Genomic DNA, 22,698 nt, shown 5'->3' with positions numbered 1-22,698 from the left:
TTAACAGCAGCCAAGTGTGCTGCATATAGTCCTTTCAACTTTATATAGAAGATTCCCAGGATCAACATCTGTTAGACCAATTGTGCTTCCAATGGATGAGAAACGTGGAGCAGGATTTTACCAGGTAATCCAGATGACACCATTCCTGCTCCATACACTCTGCAAAAGCAGTGGGACCAAGACAACCTGGGGCCACTCAAAGGCATCACAGGAGGATATATGTACTGCCCTCTTTAGATTAACCACAGCATTCCTTCATATATCTTGTTGGCCAGCCAGGATGGATCAGAGTAGATAAAGACACTGAAAGTACAGCCATAGAAGTGATGATCACGGGTGAACAGTTAAATTTTTGTAATTAGTCATTCGACCACCATTTTTGGTGTCTTTTTTTGTACCCTAAGATAATATTTTTAAAAAGTCAAAAAAAAACACAGGGTGAGATGTTAATATCCCTTGTGCCAAAGGATCATAAGCACTTGCTTGAGGCTGCCTTAAAGTTGGGAGTGACGCAGGATTGACACGCAGGGGTTTTCAAGTGGGCACCCTCCTTCCTCGATGTTTCATTGAATATCCCACTACATCTCCAGAGGACTTGACGATGACTTCTGGCTTCCCAGAATGACACCCCTCCCCCACCTCACCCCGTTGTGTCTTCCCTCTCTTGATGCTATCTCGGAGCCCAGGAGAGGACTTTTCGCTTCTTTCTGCCACCTCTGATATGGTTCTGATGGTCTGCTGTACAGCCTGACTATGGATCCCTAGTTCCTTCAGCAATTTGGTGGTGGATGTGGCTACGAATCCCCTACAAGCCACTTCCACAGGACAAACTTTGGTTTTCCAGTCCCGTCACTGAGGTTCAGCTGCTCGATCTACATTGCACCGCCTCTTGTACTCATATCCTTCACCCAGTGAATCCTCCCATGGGACTGAGTTCCACAACGTAGGCGATCCGAAATGAACTGGACCAGAGGAACAAGTATGGACTAAGATTGGTGGCAGCAATTTCCAGTGGAAAGGTGAGTTATTTATTGGTATCTGCTAGCATTTTCCAGTCACGAGCCATGTTCATCTGCCCTGTTTTTGGCTTAGGAGGGAGATGAGTTGGTCTTTTCCCTCACTCCCAGACGAATGCTGATGGTGTCGGAGGGTTAGTTGTTCTAGGGGGCAAGAAGTAGGTTGCTATCCTCTTGGTCTCGATTGCCGCTGCCAGACTCTTCAAGACCTGATTGTGTCGCCACGTGTATCTGCCTTGTGCGGGGCTGGTTTTGCAGTTTGCCAGGATATACTTGAAGGTTGGCAGAATCGGGCACAGGGCACGGGTTGGGTCCTCACTGAACCATTGGTGGAGGTTTTTTTGTGAGGGAAGCACATCATATGTAGCTCTGTTCAGAAAACTAAACCTGTTTGGTTCCATCTCCCATATGTTCTTCCAGCTGATTTTACTCCTGTCGATGCTTTCCCACTGCATCTATTTCCCCTGCTTAACCAGGGATACAGCATTTACACTCCTTCTGACTTTTCTTGTCCCCGCACTTCCTTGACAACCATCTTACTTTGTTCTGAATTGTGGCCTTATGCCAGGTGGGTCCACTTGCAGCCAGACCAAAGCTGCCCCTGCCCTGTCAGACTTGCCCCACAATCTCCCTCTGCCTAAGGGCTGCTGTTGCTTGTTGCACAGCATCAGCTGGGGTCCATTTCTGCCCAGTTGATAAAGTCCGCGCAGTGTTACTGATAGTCTTGTCATGAGTGTCTTTGAGTGTCATCTGTAGGTTTACCTTAGAACACTTGAATTCCTCAGTAAGGTCAGTGAAATGTAGTTGCGGGAACTCCTTTACCAGAGAGACTGATGTTACTGATACACCTTGGGACACTGAGCCACTTCCTTACAAACAATGTGATGGTTCACTCGAGCTTCTTCACGGTTGTTAGTGGGATCTCATAGACAGTGAATGGCCACAACGCCCGGGGTAGGAGTCCAAACTCTAAGCACCAGTTCTTCAGTTTTCTGGGTAGCATGGGCTTGTCAATGTTAGTCTGGCTCTTGGCGATATGTTGCTTTCGTTGCTGCACCTGCCTTCTGTCCATGAGGCTGGCACTGTACCATCTACCCACGCTGTTCAGACACTGTTGGAATCAGGTCATCACCGATGAAGAACTTTATGTCTTTCAGCATTCCCTTGACTATGGAGATGCTTCTTGACTTGCTGGGTTTGATTTTCATTCTGGCCCACTTGATGATTTTCTGCAGCTTTCCAAGTAGTTGCTTGGTGTGATAATTAAGATAATATAATAATAGCAATAAGAAAGTTCCTTAAGAAATTCCTGCTTTAATTCTCATTGGGGAAGGACTAAAGGATTAAATTCTAAGTCACGGAAGAAAAGCAGTCTTGCTCCAAACTGTGATGATAGAAGGCACTTAAACGCAAACACTCTGACATTCTCTCTTCTCCCTTCTCCAATCGGATAGAAGGTAGAAGATACATGAAAATTACTGAAATGTCCCCTGGTACAATAAGATGATCACTTGACTTCACAATCTACCAAGTTGTGCTCTTGCACCTCATTGTCTGTGTGCACCCTCATTTCTTGTAACTATAACACTTCATTCTGAGCTCTGTTATCATTTTCCCTTGTAAAACCTCAATGTACTGTAGTAATGAAATGATCAGTATGTGTGGCATGCAAAACAAATTTTGTCACTGCACCTTCTGTCACATGACCATAATAAATCGATTTAGCAATTTTATTTCCCAAAAAGTCCTTAATCAAATGATGCAGATTGTCTATCCCTGAGGAAGGAATGACTTTGGAAGCCTTGGGTCCCTTGGTTGTCATTTTATTTTTATGGCATCTGACTGTATCCCTTTAAGACAATTGCAAGTTTTAAAGTTGGTCTATCAACATGATTAGTTCTGAGGTAGGTTCGCTGACTCAAAACATGGAGTTTTTTTCCCTTTTTGCAGTTACTGCTTAACTGGTTGAGTCCTTGCAGCATTTCTGTTTTTGTTCTATCATGATTGTCTGATTATGGAGCTAGCAATAAACACTGTAAGTTTACAGCACCTCCTGCCTTTCATCTTCATTACGTGGTGCTGCTCTTCCTGCTTCCATCTCCCTCAGGAAAGACAGCCCAGCAGCATCCTCGTTACCACCCAGACCCTTTCTCCCACTGACTCCTATGTGGCAAAGCAGCGTACACTCTCTTTGGGTGTTTTCTTTTTTGGAATAAATGTTGATCTTATTGCTGAAATTTTGATACAGTGTTGTAGAACATCTCCTGACTACAGAAGTCCTCAGCAAATACAATTTTGTCCATAGCTGAATGCGAATAGAGAAAACTTAAGTGATTACAATCTTCACCAATGACTTGTTAATTTCGGTTAAGCTTAATGGTTCACAGAACTATTAATTGCATAGCTTGCATCACTAGCCACCAACATATCACTCAGCGTCTCTGTTGTGCATTAGGTTCCAATCTAAACGATCATCGCAGACTTAATCTTCTTCTGGATGACTGAATCTGTCGTACGTTTAAATTCTTTTATAATATGGCACCTTATGCTAAAGATGGCCTAACCAATGTTCGCAGTTTAAAACCTTATCTTGGCCATGTTGGAGCTTTGTTAATTCCTACAGTATCAGGGAAAATACTCCTCAAATATGTTAAATTCAATATTGACTTTGCTTATCATTTAAACATTTGAAAACTCAGTTGCTACTTACAAGATTTAAAGCAAAAAGCATAAAGTTAACAAGGGAAAATCATTTCAACCAATTTATAGCAGAGAAATAAGGCAGATTTTAACCAAAGGAAGGGAACACAGTATGTTAATGGTATTTTGTGGTACTGTGAATGATTTTATTGTATTAGATTATTAAAATGCTCCATTTTTAACCATTGCAATATAACTCCCTTCAGATGTGTAGCTGAGTCAGATATTTGGTGTAGTTATATCAAATCACATTCTGGTTATAATTACACAGAAACAACGTACTATTGACAAGTTTGCTTTCCCATAATATCTATGCATTTGTTTTCTGGTCTATTGCTGCAATTTCCAAGGAGACTTCTACAGGGTCTTTTCAGATTTCCATCCATTTTCTGTTCTTTTACACTGTCATTCATTCCAGTTGATTGCCCATTTTATAATGCTAATTGTGGGTGTACGGTTTTAAGTTTCTCTACTGTCAGGTGGTCAGTGGGACTATGGGATATTTTTAATCGAATGTGACAGCTGATGGAACTGATCTCATTGAAAGGACACATGATATGGGCTATGAATGAATGTAGTGACCCTCAATGAACATATTAATGGACACTATTATTCAAACTCCAAGTGTTATTATGTAAAAAAAAGACAAGACTAAATCCAAACCTGCTTTAAATAATCATGTTTGCAGGAACTTTTGTACCAATATTATAAATAACAATAACTAGACACTCTGTTCATTCTAAAATGTTTGTACAATATCAAAATAAATTTCAAGTTAATGAAGTCACTTGATTTTTGTATTTATTGTAATAGTTTGTAATATAATATATAGCACACATACATTTCTGTATGATTATATAAATAAATGACACTGTCAAATTAGAACTAATTAAAGATAAATAATATTTTGAATGCATCTATCATTGGCAAGGTTTCCATTTTGATTTTACATTAACATAAATAGAGAACATCTAAGTGCAGAATTATCTATGAATCTTAAAATAAAATCTGAGCATGATTCTTCAGACTATCAAGTTTATCTATCAAAACCGCTGAAACGGTTCTATAGTGAAGAATAACCACAAATATTGGCCTTGTTGCACACCAGGGTTAATTTCTCTCCAAAGAAAATGTGATAACATGAGTTCCTCTTATGAAAAGAATATTTAGGATGTTTTTATACTGTAATTTTAGCTCTTCTAAGATTCCGTTAATTCACAGAAACAAAAATTCTGGACAACTAAAATCAGAGATCATATTGACCTTCAAACACAGTAATGAGAAGCACAGGAGGAGTCACTTTCACATCATTTAGCTCTGCCATTGCTGTATAATTCAACTGCTCTAGGGACCTTGAAGCTCTTCAAAATTTTGAGAACTGGTTAAGTTTTTGGATGCAACAGATACTCCTACTCCATATTCTTTGATAATTTAAATGTTACATTTGAAGAAATTCACATATAGATGCTCACATGGGCGGAAACACTCCAGATGGATCACAGGCAGTGTAAGTTAGCGAATGCATCAATGGAATTGACTCTGTAGCATTGTCAATCCAAAGAAGGCAGTATGAGTACCTCCACAAAGAAATTGAATATGAAAACAATACACAGTCACTGAGCCGAATGTTAAGGATCATAATTATTCTGTAATGCATTGGTTGTGCTTTTGTCATATATTTAGGCAAGATCAGTGTCACATGAGTACTATATTAAAACAATTAAGGACTCTTTTTAAAGGGAGCAACTTTAAGTAGCATAATAGAAACATGGACATAGAAAACCTACAGCACAATACAGGCCCTTCAACCCACAGAGTTGTGCCGAACATGTCCCTACCTTAGAAATTACTAGGCTTACCTACAGCCCTCTATTTTACTAAGCTCCATGTACCTATCTAAAAGTCTATTAAAAGACCCTATTGTATCCGCCTCCACCACCGTTGCTGGCAGCCCATTCCACGCACTCACCACTCGCTGAGTAAAAAACTTACCCCATGACATCTCCTCTGTACTACTCCCCAGCACCTTAAACCTGTGTCCTCTTGTGGCAACCATTTCAGCCCTGGGAAAAAGTCTGACTATCCACATGATCAATGCTTCTCATCCTCTTATCAGGTCACCTCTCATCCTCTGTCGCTCCAAGGAGAAAAGGCCGAGTTCACTCAACCTGTTTTCATAAGGCATGGTCCCCAATCCAGGCAACGTCCTTGTAAATCTCCTCTGCACTCTTTCTACGGCTTCCACGTCCTTCCTGTAGTGATGCGACCAGAACTGAGCACAGTACTCCAAGTGTGGTCTGACCAGGGTCATATATAATGCTTTGATATATTTTGTCCCAGACCTGCGCCTGTAGTATCAATGCAATTTTACCCTCTTTACCCTGTTTCCACTACAATGCTTTCTATCATTATAAAAGAACTTATTTCCTCATGTTGACAATCCAATAATATTAAGAGGAAAAATGAGCACCATGGGTAAAATGAATATTCTTCCAAATTTATTGTCCTAAGTCAATCAAACATTATAGGCAAAGTGAGATCAATATTAATTCACATTCATAATTCACAAGAAAGCCAGTGATTTCTACAGGTTATGTTTTTAGCAATATAAACATTATATCTGCTTGTTTCTGAAAGTGTGTGCCAAAATGAAGGTTCTCTCTTAATCCACCTTGGTTTCTTCATTTTCAAGATGTCAATTGATTCACACTGATGTAAAGTCCAATTCAGTTTAAAGGATGCTGTGCAAACAATGCTGAGTCCACTGCTCAGGCAGAGCTGCAGCTTATATTCAGTAAGTAAATGGGCTGCCAAAAATGGCAGTACTGTAACTTATCTAGGTTACAGATTTCTTTGGAAGCTTGTGATAAACAAATGCATTTAGATCCTATATTACAACATTAACTCTTTAATTCTTAGCATGCCTATTGCTAGCAATTATTCTTGTAGACATTTTTAGCGTAGAGTCAATATGATAGCAATGTACAATTCAATATATAACAATGACAGAATCTTTATAGTTCCGATGGACAGGCACATTACAAATACAGTAACAAGAAGATAGGTTACAAAAACTTTCCTCAAAAACATGTAAATATCTACAGCATGTTTCCAAAGAAAATATTCTGACCATTCTGTAGGATTGTAAGCTTACAAAATTCTCCACTGTGCAGATGAGCAATAATAATCCCGCAATGTGCAATATTTAGGCAACAACTAGAAAGTATTTTTATTATGCTGGGAATATTTCTGCAAGAACAGAAAACAATGTTACATACACTTTGGTAGAACATAAGATTGTAGCTAAGATTTCTTTTGATTTCTAAATATATCTCCAGTTGGTCATTCAAAACCCTTAGCTTTTCAGTAATCTTATTGATAGGGAACAATCTCGAACAATGAGGTGGTCTGAGACTGAATGGAAATGAAGGGATGGCTACAACAGCTTTCAACCAATTGGACTGTACCTTTGTTCTTACTCATGATCCCACATTTCTGTCTGAGGATTCAAACACACCAAATTTGACCACAGATTGCAAACGAATTGCTTCCCTCTTTCATGGCCTTCATGTAAATTTCCTTCCCAATAAGGTTTCTTCACTGACTCTGCTAAAGAATGATACAAGTAAAAAACTGGGGGAATCTCGGGGAGTGAACTTTCTCTCACATTACAAGAGTTTCTTTTTAGATTATTATGCCATACAGTCATGCACACTGATGTTTTGTTTCCATGAGCTTTTTGTTCAAAACACACAAATACATTTGCTGAATTTATTTTTAATTAATGTTAACAATTTGTTAATTTCCTACTGATTTTCAAAGAGCTATCTAAAAAATTCTATAATTTCTACTCAAGACATTTCTTGGCATTCTTTTACAGCTTAATTTTGTTTATGTTTCTCATTAATTGAATTAAATATTTTCATTTAGCCTCAAATAGTAAAATGTAGCTGTGACATTAATTATAAATAACTGCATGGATCCATATGACTTCAGAGCCCGGATATTAAATCTCCTGGGATTTCATCAAAAATAGCAGTATGCTTGTCCAAACTTTAATCAATGAAGACAAGAGGACCAGAATTTTGTTAACATCATTAAAAATTGGACAGCTAATTTTGTGAATGTTGGTTCCTCATATATCTGTATCAGCATCACACAGAGAGAGGGGCAAACGAAGAGCTGCTACACCACTGAAGCTACGCTATCTGTAGAGCTGACAAAATCATCTGCATGTAACAGATGACCTGGAGGTTTGTGGAGGTTAAATCAAGGAACTGAAGGAAATGAAGAACTGGCACAGAAGAGGAGATGAGTCCAGGGTTAGATCAACCATTATTATAGTAAATGACGGCACAGGGTTAAGAGGCTGAGTAGCCTACTCTTATTTTCCTATGTTTTTACATACTAGATCATTGCACGGAAGATTATATATAGGGTGACAAAATATTAGTCCCAGACAGTTGCAAAGTCTTCTTGATTTCCCAAAACAGAAATGTATGTATTTATTTATTTAGAGATACAGCACAGTACAGGCTCTCTGGCCCAATGAGGTGACATGGCCATTATAGAAAGGGGAGAGTCTGAGGTGATTGATGGACTGCGAAGTACAATGACAGAAAGGTAAGGGAGGAGAGCAGGGGTGGAATGGATTTGAAAGTCAGTGGGAGATGAATGATAGATGGACACCGACAAAGAGATAGAGAAACAGAAGGAAAAGGAAAAAAACCAGATGGGGCAAGATGGGGGGGAGGGGGAGTATGAACATTGGAAACAGCAGCTGGAGGGAGATAAGCTAAAATACAAAGGGTTACTAGTGCAGAATCCTGGTAAGTAAAGGATGTGAGAGTGGTAACTTTTAGCAAGAGAGATGAATGGTAGCTGGATCCAGAGCCAGATGGGGAGTGGGAGGACACATATCGGTGAACTGTGTGCGTAGTGGTGGAAGGGGAAGGGGATGAAAATGATTGATGGGGTGTATGAGGGAAAGGAGACCAAAACAAGAGTACCAGAGAAGGGTGAGGAATTTAGAGTCTTGTTTCTCCATGGATTTAGGCTAACTTACACAAAGTGGCCACTTTATTAGGTATCTCCTGTACCTAATAAAGGAGCCACTGAGTGTACGTTCATCATTTTCTTCTGCTGTAGCCTATCCACTTCAAAGTTCGACATGTTGCGTGTTCAAAGATACTCCTCTCAATATTATTGTTGTTACATGAGATTATCTGAATTACCTTTCTGTCATCTTGAATCGGTCTGGCCATTCACCACTGACCTCCCTCATTAACAAGGGATTTTTGCCCACAGAACTGCTACTCACTGAACATTTTTTTTAATTTTTGACATCATTCTCTGTAGCCTCCAAAGACAGTCGTGCATGAAAATCCCACGAGATCAGCAGTTTCTGAGATACTCAAAACACCCCGTCTGGCACCAACAATCATTCCACAGACAAAGTCAATTAAATTACATTTCTTCCCCGTTCTGATGTTTTGTCTGAACAAATGAACCTCATGACCATGTCTGCATTGACTTGCTGCCACATGATTGGCTGATTAGATATTTGCATTAACGAGCAGGTGTGCAGGTGTACTGTACCTAATCAACTGGCCACTGAATGTAGTTTATCCTTCACGTTACAGGAACATGTATTCCGGTGACATGTTCCCACATATTTGACTTGCTTTTTAGAATTAATAGCTACCGTATAATTTGTGTTTTATCAACACTATCAAATTGTTTGGTACAGAATAATAAAGATTAGAAATACATCATAAAATAGGGACCATGGACAATTCTGATTTGATGGAGAATGGACGTGAAAGCACAGAGGAACATCTGGAGAAATTTCTGAAACGCCCGTCCGCTGCTGTCGTTACTGTGTGGTCGGGAATCTTTCGGAGGGTAGCCCTCAAAATCCCCGGCCTTGCCTGCTTTTGGCGACCGAGAAGGAGGTCGAATCGCTCGGACAGAGATGGCGCTCAGTACTCGGTGTCGGACAGCTGATCAGAGCTCGAAGTTTTCGGATGACTCAGAGTTGGACTGTGGTCGGGTGTGGCAGGGAGAGTTTTTCTTCCTTCTCCCGTCTGCGTGAGATGTGGGACATTTGAGAAACTTTGAACTTTACTGTGCTCATGGACTTCTTCATCAAGTTATGGTATTGTTACATTGTTTGTAACTATACGTTACAATTATGTGGTTTTGTTAGTTTTTTCAGTCTTGGTTTGTCCTGTGTTTTGTGATATCACACCGGAGGAAATACTGTATCATTTCTTAATGCGTGCATTACTAAATGACAATAAAAGAGGACTACGTGTCTTCATAATCATCATCATAAAAGTCCCTGATCCAAAACCAGAATATATGGAATTAATAATGTTATCATTCTGCTCTATGTAATAATGACAGAAATTGGATTATTATGAACAAGTTTTTACCAGGGTTTTTAACTATTTCATAAATAATTTTCACACTGTGAGAAAGCTATTAGTTGATGTGCAGAAAAGGCAGTAAAAGAATTAATGCTTCTTTCAAAAATTACTGTAAATGGTTGCAACTTTGTTTACACCTTCACATTATTTTGAGTTCATGGACTAGTTAATAGTGCTAATCTGATCAATTTCAAATTAACATGCAAAGAATAGGCAACTCTGATCTTTGTGTATCAGGTAGAACAAAACCACTGTATTCCGTGGCTGTGTATAACTCAAAAACCAGAAGATGCCCTGTAACCATTTCTGCTCTGGTGTACAAGCTCATCCTGTTACCCAGATATTTCTACTGGATTACAGCATGTGGTCGGCAGACATGGACTGGTAAATGAAGATACTAAACGTGTCAATCACTCCACAATTATAATTATTCTCACAATTAATGTGTTCCCTGCAGATCAGGCAAGAACTTGCATCTGAGGAAAAGATGAGATTAGCCATGGTCTTCCTGAATGGCAGAGCAGACTCAAGAAGTTCCAATGTTTACTTGCGCTCTTATTTCTTACACTGTAATGGCCACCAGGTATCACTGAAATGGAAGGACCCACGACTCTATTAATTCACATGGCATAGTGGAAAGTTAGATTTCTGGCATTGAGGAAAGTCAGGTCTCCGGCACCTGTGACTGAAAGAGAAGTGGGGAGGGGAGTGGAGGCAAGCAGAAGTGATCGGGATTCATTGGTCAGGGGAACAGAAAGGAGATTCGGTGAACAAGAATGAACTTCCTGCATGGTATGTTGCCTCCCAGGTTCCAGGGTCAGGAGCATCTTGGATGAAGTCCACTACATTCTTAAGGGGGGGTGCGAATAGCCAGAGGTCATGGCCCACACCAGTACCAATGAAATAGATGGGAAGGAATCAGAATCAGGTTTATTATCACCGGCATGTGATGTTAAATTTGTTAACTTAGCAGCAGCCGTTCAAGGCAATACATAATATGAGGTCCTACAAACTGAGTTTAGGAGTTGAAGGACAGGACCTCCAGGGTTGTCATCTCAGTATTGCCACACCTGCTAGGTGCTAGTGAGGCCAGAAATAGGAAGACTATTAATACAGTTTAACGCATAACTAGGAGAAGGTGCAGGAGGGAGAGCTTCAGATTTTTGGATCATTAGGCTCTCTTCCAAGGACCTGTACAGATGGGATGGTTTGCACCTGAACTGGAGGGGGGCCAATATCCTTGCAGGAAAGTTTCCTTAAGTTGCACCACGGGTGGAGGGGGTGGTTTAAACTACTGCTCAGGGGAATGGGAACCAGCGTGCCACGGCAGACAGTGGAGTGCTTGTAAAGAAAGGTAATGTTAAGCCTAGGTATAAAGGAGTAGTGAAGGTAAGGTGGATGAACTTGGAGCATGAATCGGCATGTGGAATAATGAAATTGTAGCCATTCGTGCAGGAATGGCAGCTCAGTGTTCGGTTGTTAGAGACATGATGGAAGTGGGGAGTTCATTAAGGGGGGAAGGATCATAATACTAGTCAGAGAAAATGTCATGGCAGTGCCCACAGGACAGACTAGTGGGCTCGTCTACGGGGGCCTCCAGTACAGTTAGGAATAAGAAAGGGATAATCACATTAATGGGATTAGATGGTAGATCACCCAATAGTCAGCGGGACCTACAGTAGCAAATTTGTGGAGAGATAGCATACAGTTGCAAGAAAAATAAGCTTCTGATAATAGGTGATTTTAGCTTTCCGCATATTGATTGGGAATCCCATACTGTAAAAGGACTGGATGGGATGGAAGTTGTCCAATGTTTTCAAGAAAGCTTTCTTAATCAATATATAAATGTCCCAACTAGAGAGTGTGCAACACTGCATTTCCTTTAGGGAACAAGACAGATCAGATGACACAAGTGTGTATGCAGGAGCATTTTGGGTCTAATAATCACAGTTCCATTAGGTTCAGATAATTATGGAGAAGGATAGCACTGGTTCTTGGGCTGAGATTCAAAATCAGAGAAAGGCCAGTTTTGAGGGCATGAGGAAGGATCTGGCATCTGTGGATTGCGATAGGTTGTTTTCTGGCAAATGGATTCCTGGTGAGCAGGAGGCCTTCAAAACTGAAGTGCAGAGTTTATATCTTCCTGTTAGAGAATAAAAGGCACAGCTGGAAACATGGGCTGAACAAAGGCCGATGGCATTTAATTTAGACACTTGAGGTGTTGCACTGTGGGAGAACAAACCGCAGTAGGATTTACACAGTGAATAGTAGGGAACTGAGGATTGTGGTAGAACTGAAGTATCTGGAAATACAGATCAATAATTCTTTGACAGTGGTGTCACAGGTTGATAGGCACGTAAAAAAAGATTTTGGCATATTGGCTTTCATAAATCTAAGAATTCAGTACAGGAGTTGGGATGTTATGTTGAAGTTGTATACAACATTGGTGAGTCAAATATTTGCAGTATTTTGTGCAGTTCAGGCCGCCTGCCTACTGGAATGATATCAATAAGATGGGAAGAAAAAATTACAAGAATAGGACTTTATAATGAAGGGAGATTTGATAGAGGTATACAAAATTTTGAAGAGCATAGGTAAGGTTAATGCAAGCAGGTTTGTTTCCACCTGAGTTTGGATAAGACTAGAATTAGAGGTCATAGGTTAAGTGTGAAAGATGCAATATTTCAAGGGAACCTGAAGGGAAATTTTTTCTCCCAGAGGGTTGTGCGAATGAGGAACGATCTGCCAGTGGAAGTGCGGGATGCAGGTTCGATTACGACATTTCAGAGAAGTTTGGAGAAGTACGTGGATGGGAGGGAAATGGAAGGCTATGGTCCAGGTGTGGCTCGATGCCAACAGGCAGGGCAACAGGTTAGCATGGACAAGCTGGGCTGAAGTGCTCTGTGATTCTATATTATGCTTGAAACTTGAAATCATCTTCCTGATGACTGCCATCTTTGAGAGCATGTTAAGTATTTATTGCTTTATTTAGAGATACAGGGCATAACAGACCTTCGGGCCCAACAATCTGCTCCACCCAATAACCCACCTTTTTAACACTAGCATAATCACAGGACAACTTACAATGACCAATTCATCTACTAACTGGTATGTCTTTGGACAGTGGGAGGAAACCAGAGCACCCAGAGGAAACCCACAAGCTTGCAGAAAAAATGTAGAGGCTCCTTATTGACGGCGCCGGAATTTAACTCCACACTTCGTAACACCCTGAGCTGTAATAGCATTGTGCTAACTGTCATGTCTGCTGCAAATCTTAAAACAAACCAAAAATTGGTAGAAAGATTCAGATCAGGCAGCCTCTGTGGAGGGAAAAACAGAGTTGAAGTTTCAGCTCATTAATTTCTAACAGAAGATCACAGGATTGATCACAGGTTCACTTTGCTTCGCCATCCACAGATGTTTCCTGACCTGCTGTTTTTTATCATCAAATAAATTTACTTCTTTGTGGTGATATCACAAATACAGCAAAAAATAACCTGGAGCCTACTCAATCTAGCCATAATTCAGATTCCAACTGCAGGAAAATGTACCAAACCTCCAGCTGGTTTTAAGATAAAAGAACAAATCAAAAATGACCATCAGACGCATCCAGCATCAAAAGTTTATCGCTCAGTCAGAGCAGATCTCCAGCGGAATCTGTGATCGTCACACACTTTCTTTCATACTCTGACATGATACCTCAAAATAAACCTACTGGAAAAAAATTCTAGAAAGCTATAATTCTAAATTCTAAACCTATAAGAGTCTGCACGAATGCCTGGAAACTAAACTGTTTTGTTTTTCAGCAAGATGCATCAGAAGAATAATCATTTCTTTTCCTTCAATGAAATGCCGCAACAGTCATGTCCAGGGCATTTTGTATCATTTGTAATATTCAATGAGCAGTTCTTAGGTTACCTTTGAAATGAAACTACAGTTTTCACATCAGACAACCAAAGACTGTTTCTGACAGTCCACAGACAATAAAGTCTTAACAGCACCGCTCCCGATCAGAAGAGAATCAGGTTTATAACCACTGACTTATGTCATGAAATTCATTGTTTTGTGGCAGCAGTACAGTGCAAGACATAAAAATTATTAAAAGTTACAAAAATAAATAAATTGTGCAGAAGACAAGTAATGAAGTAGGATTCGCGGGTTCACAAACTGTTCAGAAATTGGATAGTGGAAGGGAGGAAGCTTTCTTTAAAATATTGAGTGTGGGTTTTTGGGGTCCAGAACCTCCTCCCTGATGGTAGAAATGTTACGAAGGCATGTCCTGGATGATGATGGTCTTTAATGATGGATACCACCTTCTTGGGCACATCTTGAAGATGCCCTCAATGGCGGAGAGCGTTGTGCCCACAACAGAACTGGCTGACATTACAGCCTTCTGCAGCCTCTTACAATTATGGGCATTGGATTCTCCATACTAGGCAGTGATGCAACCAGTCAGAATGCTCTCCATTGCAAATCTGTACGAGTTTTCAAGAGTCTTCGATCACATATCAAATCTCCTCAAACTCCCAATGAAGTAGATTCTTCTTCATTATTCCATCAATGTGCTAGGTTTCAGGATTGACCCTTGAGGTGTTGAAGCTGCTCATCCTTTCCACTGCTGACCCCTCAATAAGTACTGCTGTGTGTCCTCCTGAAGTCCATAATCAATTCCTTCTACTTGCTGATGTTGAGTGTTATTGTGACAACCAGCCGATCTTTCTCACTCCTGTTCGCTTTCTCATCGCCATCTGGGATTCTCTCAACAACAGTGTCATCAGTGAATATATACATGGCATTTGAATCGTGGTGAATGCAGAGGGAGCAGAGCAGTGGGCTAAGCATGCAACCTTGAGGTGCACCGGTGTTGAATGTCAGCAAGGAGATGTTATTACTAATCTGTACTGACTGTGGTCTCCTGATAAGGAAGTTAATGTTTTGCTGTTGTCTATGTGCTCCATAGTTGAGTGGAGAACCAGTGCCATTGCATCTGTGTAGACCTGTTGTGATGGTAGGCAAACTGCAGTGGATCCAGGTCTTTGCTCAGGCAGGATTTAATTCTAGCCATGACCAATCTCTCAAAACACTTCATCAAAGTCGGTGTAAATGCTACCAGACAGCTCACCCTGGGCACCAGCATGCTTGCTGCCTTTTTACAGGAGGTGGGAACCTCCCGTTAGGGATCATTATTTGGAGGGTGAATAGAATTGGATAGAATAATTATAGATAAACTAAAAAGAGAATGTCTTCAGGAAATAAAACCAATCATTCTGATTCTGTCCCACTGAAAAATCCATAGGGAAAGACAATAGATAAAAGTTGCTGCGATTAGTTTATTGTTAAAGGTGTATTCCAGCCACTTAATGTACAGGTCAAGGGAGATCTGTTTTGTCACTTAACTTCTGATTAGTTCTTTCTTCATAGAACTATTCCTCAATACTGTAACAAAAGGGCTATGCCAGAGACATGGATCTGTTTTCTATCTCGTTTGTATTCTGTGTTGTTGGATTTATTGTAACTAGTCACATGGGGGGGCATGGTAAAAGTGAAGGAAATAAGTTACTATAACAAAAGGGGCATGTTGGAGACATGTATCTGTTCTCTATCTGCTTTGTATTCTGTGTTGTGCATTTATTATGGCACATGGGGGGGGGGAGTGTGGTATAAGTCATGCTTATTTCATGGCAGTTTATAGCTTGGGACCACGGAGCTCATATCTTTGCTGACCACTGAGATAATGCTCAATAATACCTAACTGTATGTTTGCTAATTGCTAATAAAGGATTGGAATAGGGAATTCGCTCTTTGGAACGATCATTGGTGCTGTGGGCGTGTCACACAACTCCGTGGGGCCCCAGGCTGGTGGCAATTGTTTTGTTTTGATTTTGGATCAGTTTTGCCGCTACAATGTAGACCAGTAGAGCATGTTAACTGAAGGGAAGGTTTTGATTAGCCAAATTTACTGTTGGTGTGTGTAAATGGTGAACTCCCAGGAACTGCAAACCAGGAGGTCAAGTGTGTGAACTACTGGGGAAACTAGACCAGAGACAGAATGAGGAAGAGTAACTAACCCGGCAAAATGGCAAGATTAGCAGGACAATTAGCATTGCCAACCTGTTCTGTCACACCATTGATCCTGTTTACAATTTCTGTTCTATAGATTTGCTAAGCATGTCCGCAGAGAAAAAGAAACTCAGGGTTGTACGTGGTGACATATATGCAATCTGATAATAAATTTTATTTTGGCTTTGACTTACTTTGACAGTACTTATTATTCAGGGAGGATCAGCTGGGTGGGATGCTGTCATTGTAAATATGTAATTCTGTAAATTTACCCAACAATGTTCGAAATGTTAAAGTTAAGGAGGTGATTATGGTAATTGGGAGTGCAATTGATCACTTATTGTTATTTTTGTGTTGAAGAGGTATAAGACATCATGTCAGGAGACTGAAATTCTCTTGGACACTCTCTCCCTGGAGGCTCACTGTGTAAACTGGGACTTTTATATTTCCCAGTCACAGCTTCCATGTAGCTCGATTTTATTTTAGTCACAACATTTGGGGGTTTGCATGGGATACATTTGTGACCCAAATGGCCAGTGACCTCAGAGTCTAAGGGGATGAATACTTTTAGGAGCAGCACCCCACGCTAAGATCTGTTCACATCAATGACCAAAGCATCAAGAAGTATCAATGAACATGGTGAAGAACTGAATGGGTAGATAGAGAAGTGTGGTGGGTGTGCATGTGTGTCTACGTAATGGACCAGCTATCAGACTGCATTGGATAGTTTGGTGAGATAAGGCCAAGAGTTGCAAAAGATGGTTACCGACCAGAGGGGTGTGTGCATTGAATTGAATTGACATTATATTTCTTACATCCTCACATACGTGAGGAATAAAAATCATTATTCCTCATGTATGAATGTGCAATGTGCAAATTATAGTAATTTGTAATAAATAGTATGTACAGTAAGATATAAATCAGAACGGTCAATATAGCTTAGAAATACAATTGTGTCAGCGTGAATGAATCAGTCTGATGGCCTGGTGGAGGAACCTGTCCCGGAGCCCGTTGGTCCAGGCGCTTATGCTGCGGTACCGTTTCCCAGATGTTAGAAGCTGGAACAGTTTGTGGTTGGGGTGACTTGGGTCCCCAGTGATGCTTCGGACCCTTTTTACGCACCTGTTGCTGCAAATTTCCTGAATGTTCACATTCACAGACGCGTTGGGCTGGCTGCACCACTCTCTGCAGAGCCCTGCAATTGACCCAGGCAATAATACAGCAAGTCAGGATGCTCTCAATTGTGTCCCTATAGAAAGTCCTCAGGACTTGGGGACTCATGCCAAACTTCTTCAATCATCTGAGGTGAAAGAGGCACTGTTGTGCTTTTTTCACTACACAATCAGTATGTATAGATCAAGTGAGGTCCTTGGTGATGTGTATACAGAGGAACTTAAAGCTGTTCACCTTCTCAACTCCAGATCCATTGATATCAATAGGGGTGAGCCTGTGTCCATTCCTCCTGTAGTCCACAACCAGCTCCTTTGTTTTTGCAACATTGAAGGAGAGGTTGTTTTCTTGACACCACTGTGTCAGGGTGATGACTTCTTCTCTGTAGGCTGTCTCGCTATTATTTGAGATAAGGCCAATCAATGTAGTATCATCTGCTAATTTAATTAGCAGATTGGAGCTGTGGGTTGCGACACATTCATGGGTATACAGACAGTAAAGGAGGGGGGCTTAGGACACAGCCCAGAGGGGCATCTGTTTTGAGGGTCAGAGGGGCAGAGTTGAGGGAGCCCACTCTTACCATCTGCTGGCGATCTGATAGGAATTCCAGGATCCAGCTGCACAAGGCAGGGTCAAGGCTGAGGTCTCTGCGCTTCTTGTCAAGCCTGGAGGGAACTATGTGTTGAATGCTGAACTGCAGTCCAAGAACAGCATTCTCACATAAGCATCCCTCTTCTCCATGTCTGTAAGGGAGGCGTGTGGAACTGTGAATACTGCGTCATCTGTCGATCGGTTGTGTCCGTAGGCGAATTGTAGGGGGTCCAGTGTGTGTGGTAGCATGCTGCAAATATAGTCCTTGACCAGCCTCTCAAAGCATTTGCTTACTATTGAGGTGAGTGCGACAGGACGCCAGTTGGTCAGACATGTTACCTTGGTCTTTCTAGGTACAGAGACAATAGTGAATGTTTTGAAACAGGAGGGCACTCTACGCTGGGAAAGGGAGAGATTAAAAATGTCTGTGAACACGCCTGCCAGTTGTGCCACGCACGCTCTGAGTATCTGCCCTGGGATGCCGTCCTGTCCTGCAGCCTTGCAACTGCCCCCCAGTTGGAAACACCCGCGTACCCCAGCCTCAGAGATGACCAAGGTGCAGGTCACTTTGGTGGCTCTCCTCGGGGGCTCAGTGTTGGCGACATCAAACCAAGTGTGAAAAAGGTTTAGCTCATCTGGGAGAGAGGCAGTGATGTTGGCAGCACCACTGCACTTGACTTTGAAGTCTGCGATGGTGTGCGTGTGTTGTTGGTGGCTCTTGTCCCTGTATTGTTGTTTCGCTGCCTTGATGACTTTGCAAAGATCGTAGCTACATTTCTTGAATCCTTGGTGGTTATCGGCATTCTCATTCGGGAAAGTGTATAGGAAAATACATGTTTCTGAGTGTGTTGTCTCTGCAGCAGTGAGTAGTTGAAAATGTCCTTTAGTACCCCTGCTAGGTGGATAGCACTGGCTTTCAGTGGCCAGTCAGGTTTACTGTCAGGGCCTGATGCCTTGTGAGGGTTCACCATCTTGAAGGATGCTCTGACGTCAGCCTCTGAGACAGAGATTATAGGGTCACCACATGCTGTAGGCATTCACTCAGGCGAAGTGTACCTGTCGGCAAGTGAACGAGTACCTAAATCCCTTAGTTCCCGAACATTCCCAAGATGTCAAAGAGACTCCACACAACCTCATGGCAGCCCACCATCCAACACGTGCCTCCACTTTTGTGAACTGCATCCCAACCCTGACCCCACAGTTTATCTCCTGGCCACTGCTGCTCCATCAGACATTCCCGGCCCCTCAATCCCTCGTGCCAGAACATTTGCCATCACTTCCCCCATCCCCTTCATTTCTGGTGCCTTGAGATGGTTATACACTGAGACCTCCATCACGGTAGATACAAAAAATTCTGCAGATGTTGGAAATCTTCAGCAACACACACACACTGGAGGAACACAGCAGGTCAGGCAACATCTTTGGAGGGGAATAAACAGTTGACATCTTGGGCCAAGACCACTAGGTCCATAAAGGTAGATTCAGGCATGATGTATGTGTAAGCAAAATTTAATCCAGGCATCCTCAACCAGGTTTGAAATTGGTGGATTACTCCTGGCCCATTACTAGTATCAGTATCAGCCTTGGAATATTCATAGGATAGTAATATGTACTGCTGTCATTACACAATATCATGCCCAGGAACAGCCATACAGCGAAGCACACTTACTGGTTTACATGATGTACCTTCAATGTGTTGCACCGGCAAATACAATCTCATCACCAACAAAAGTACCAGCGGAATTGCAGCAGAAAATCACATACCTGATTAAAGGAGATTTTTATTGCCTATACGGGCCTTCTCCCATTCTATCTCATGTAATCCTTAGAGCACAAAAACTTGCCTCAAGAACCATCTGAATGAGAGTTTAATCAGTAACAAGAGTGACCTCTAGGACTTCCCAGCTTAATATTACCTTCATCCATACTGATTAGGGGCAGGACATTTAATCTTTCTCATACCAGAGAACACGGTTTTGGAGTTAGATTTTAAATATAAGTACAGTAATGGAGTGAAGATGAAATAAAAAAAAACTATAAAATGAAAAGCAGCAAACCTGGAAATGCAGAAGTTTTAAACAAAACAAAATAGTCTGAAATTACAACAGGCAGGTCAGTGTCTGCAAAGAAAAGAGACAAGTCAATGCATAAGATGCAAACTTTCTCAACATTTTCTACTTCCGTCTTTAAAAGGCAAAAAGCCTTATTTATGGCAGTTATTCTAGTTCTCCTCAGAGCCACATGGGGCCAGCAGATCCATTGTCAGCGAAGCCTGCATCATTGTCGGGCCAGTAAAAATGGAGCTCTTGTCACCAGCATCCAGATGCTAGCTGCATTTTAATGTTAACAAATAGCTGACAGGAGAGTCAGCCCCTTGCCAATAAAAAGATTTAAAAAACAGTTTAAAATGTCCCCAGGTGGTCTGATTAATTGCCTAGGGACCTTTTGAACTTTGCCTCATCTTGCCTGCAATGATACCCATATATATTTAAAAGCGGTACATATGGCGCACACTTCCTGTCCAACATCCTTATTTCCCATTGTCCTGAATTTTGATGAAGACCTCTTACAACAGCACTTCTTTTGGAAACTCCCTACATAAACATTTGTGGTGGCATTGCAGGCATGATAACACCTTAAGATGATGTGAAATCTACTTGCGTAATGTTGTGGCAGTCCTGCCATCACTGATAATGGAAAGTTTGCCAGCCATTTTATTGCCAAGTTACACCTCCAAGCACTTTGCACTGCGACATAAAACGTACATGTATTTTTCCCCTGATCTTCCTCGCTTTCTCATTTTGAAGTTTTTTCCCACTTTCCTTACTCTGTAGATGGACTCTACCCCTAAAACTCTTCTCCACTGACTCAGCTGAAATGTGGTCACTCCAGGTTTTACTTAAAATATTTTCCCAACTTAATCTAATTCTTCAAATTCATCTCCATTAATCTGTGATTTTAATTTTGCACAACTGCACACCTCTAACTCAGTCTACCCCCAATAGTACTTCCACTACCTTCTCTGATACCATTCTCTCTCACATATAATATATAAACATATGTATCACAACTTTATTTTTAAAATTATCACTTGGCATATGCAACATCCTTCTCCCTACTCTGAATCCATAGTGTAAACCACCCACGTTTCACAGTACATCAGTGATAAAAGATATTGTCTATCATTCCAACAATAAGAACATTAATTTTAATATAGAGAAATACCAGAAGCATCTTCACTTTGGCTTAATTTAAAATAAAACAGATGCTGAATAAAATGAGATATTGGAAGTCATAAAAACTTGAAACAGAAATGGGTTTTAAGGAAGGTTTAAGGGAAATGTAGGAGATCCAGAGATTATATTCCTGTTCACTTAATTTTGCCAATTTTATATGTTGCAATCAGACTTTATCTCCATGCCTTCTCTATTACTGTTTATTCTGCTGCCATCATCCCAGTTACTCAAAGTAAAATATTCTCTCTAGGCTTTGCAGGTTTTCCCTTTCATCTGCTTCCGTTGGTTTCCTTTCCCGGGATCTGACAACTGAACACAATTCCGTGTTGGTCATTGACATAACACTTATTGCTTTGTTGTCATCAACATTAATATTTTGCAATATAACAACCCTAAAACCTTCTCACCTCATGACCATGCCAATTTATTTGATACAAGCAATTGCCCTACAGTGAAGAGCTTCATTTAGCTTGGACACTGGGGTTAAAAAAAGGATACAATTATTAGAAATAACCTCTTGCCTACCTTTGATAGTTTTCTTTAGTAAACCAGAGGGAAGTAGAAACCAATTTGCAATAGATCTCTTTATTTTTCTCTAAATTAAAACATTCAATGAGAAGTAGATACCTTCGTTGCTCGCAGAATTTAAGATCATAGCAAACATAAATAATTAAAACTAAAAATCCTAGAAGTCCCCGTTGTGTTTCATCTTTCAAAATATAGAGCATTAATTGGTCACAATGATTAATATCCATAGATCTCAAAAAGGGCCAAATTAGATCAATAAGTTTTTTCTCAATGCCTTGTGAAAAAGAAAAAAAACAACAAAGAAACTTCATTACATGTTATCATTTGTCAAACCTTTAATAAGAATGTCATGGTTTGATCTTTAAGATTAAGCTGGTGGTGAACAATAGTCTGTCCTTTGAGTCCCTGTATTATGTTTGACCTAATAGCAGGAAGTAATTGCATAGCTCAAAGCAAAAATCACCCATGGTGTTTTGTTGATGCTTTGTATTGATTAAGGCACTTAGTTTTCAAGCTCAAAAAAGCTGCTGAGGTTGAAAAGACTAAAGCTGACAAGATACTGAGATGTATAATAAATTTTAAAATATCACCATTCTTGTTAGATATCTATGACGTAAGCATTATAAAGCATCATATAGATTTATTTTAGCACTTACAGTGCTCACAAATCCAATAGTTTTATTATGGCCAAATGAAAAAGTAGATATTTCAAGTTATGTAGCATTTTAGATTGCTTCCAACAGGAATGAAAAATAGTGTAGCTTTGACCTTTGAGCATTGACATTTGTTTCCTTAGATAACAAGTGCAGCTTCATATCAGATACAGGCTATTAATCTCTGTATGTGGCCACTCTACCAATTTATTTCATCTGTATCTACATAGTTAAAAGAACTTCAGTTCAACATCAGATATTGAAGTCAAGATGTATATCCCATATCCAGTTAAAAACTATTTTGTTAAAAATA

General features: G+C 40.6%; 1 long non-coding RNA gene across 1 annotated transcript in view; it reads right to left on the bottom strand.

Annotated features, from left to right (window-relative positions):
- The window catches only part of LOC134356178 (uncharacterized), a 113,372-nt gene that overhangs the window by 8,040 nt on the left and 82,634 nt on the right, over positions 1-22,698 (bottom strand). The window lies entirely within an intron of this gene.

Source organism: Mobula hypostoma, chromosome 14, assembly GCF_963921235.1.
Source record: "Mobula hypostoma chromosome 14, sMobHyp1.1, whole genome shotgun sequence".
In the NCBI taxonomy this organism is placed as follows: Eukaryota; Metazoa; Chordata; class Chondrichthyes; order Myliobatiformes; family Myliobatidae; genus Mobula; species Mobula hypostoma.
Note: the sequence above shows the minus strand (reverse complement) of the source record. Positions and strands in the feature narration are given on the sequence as shown.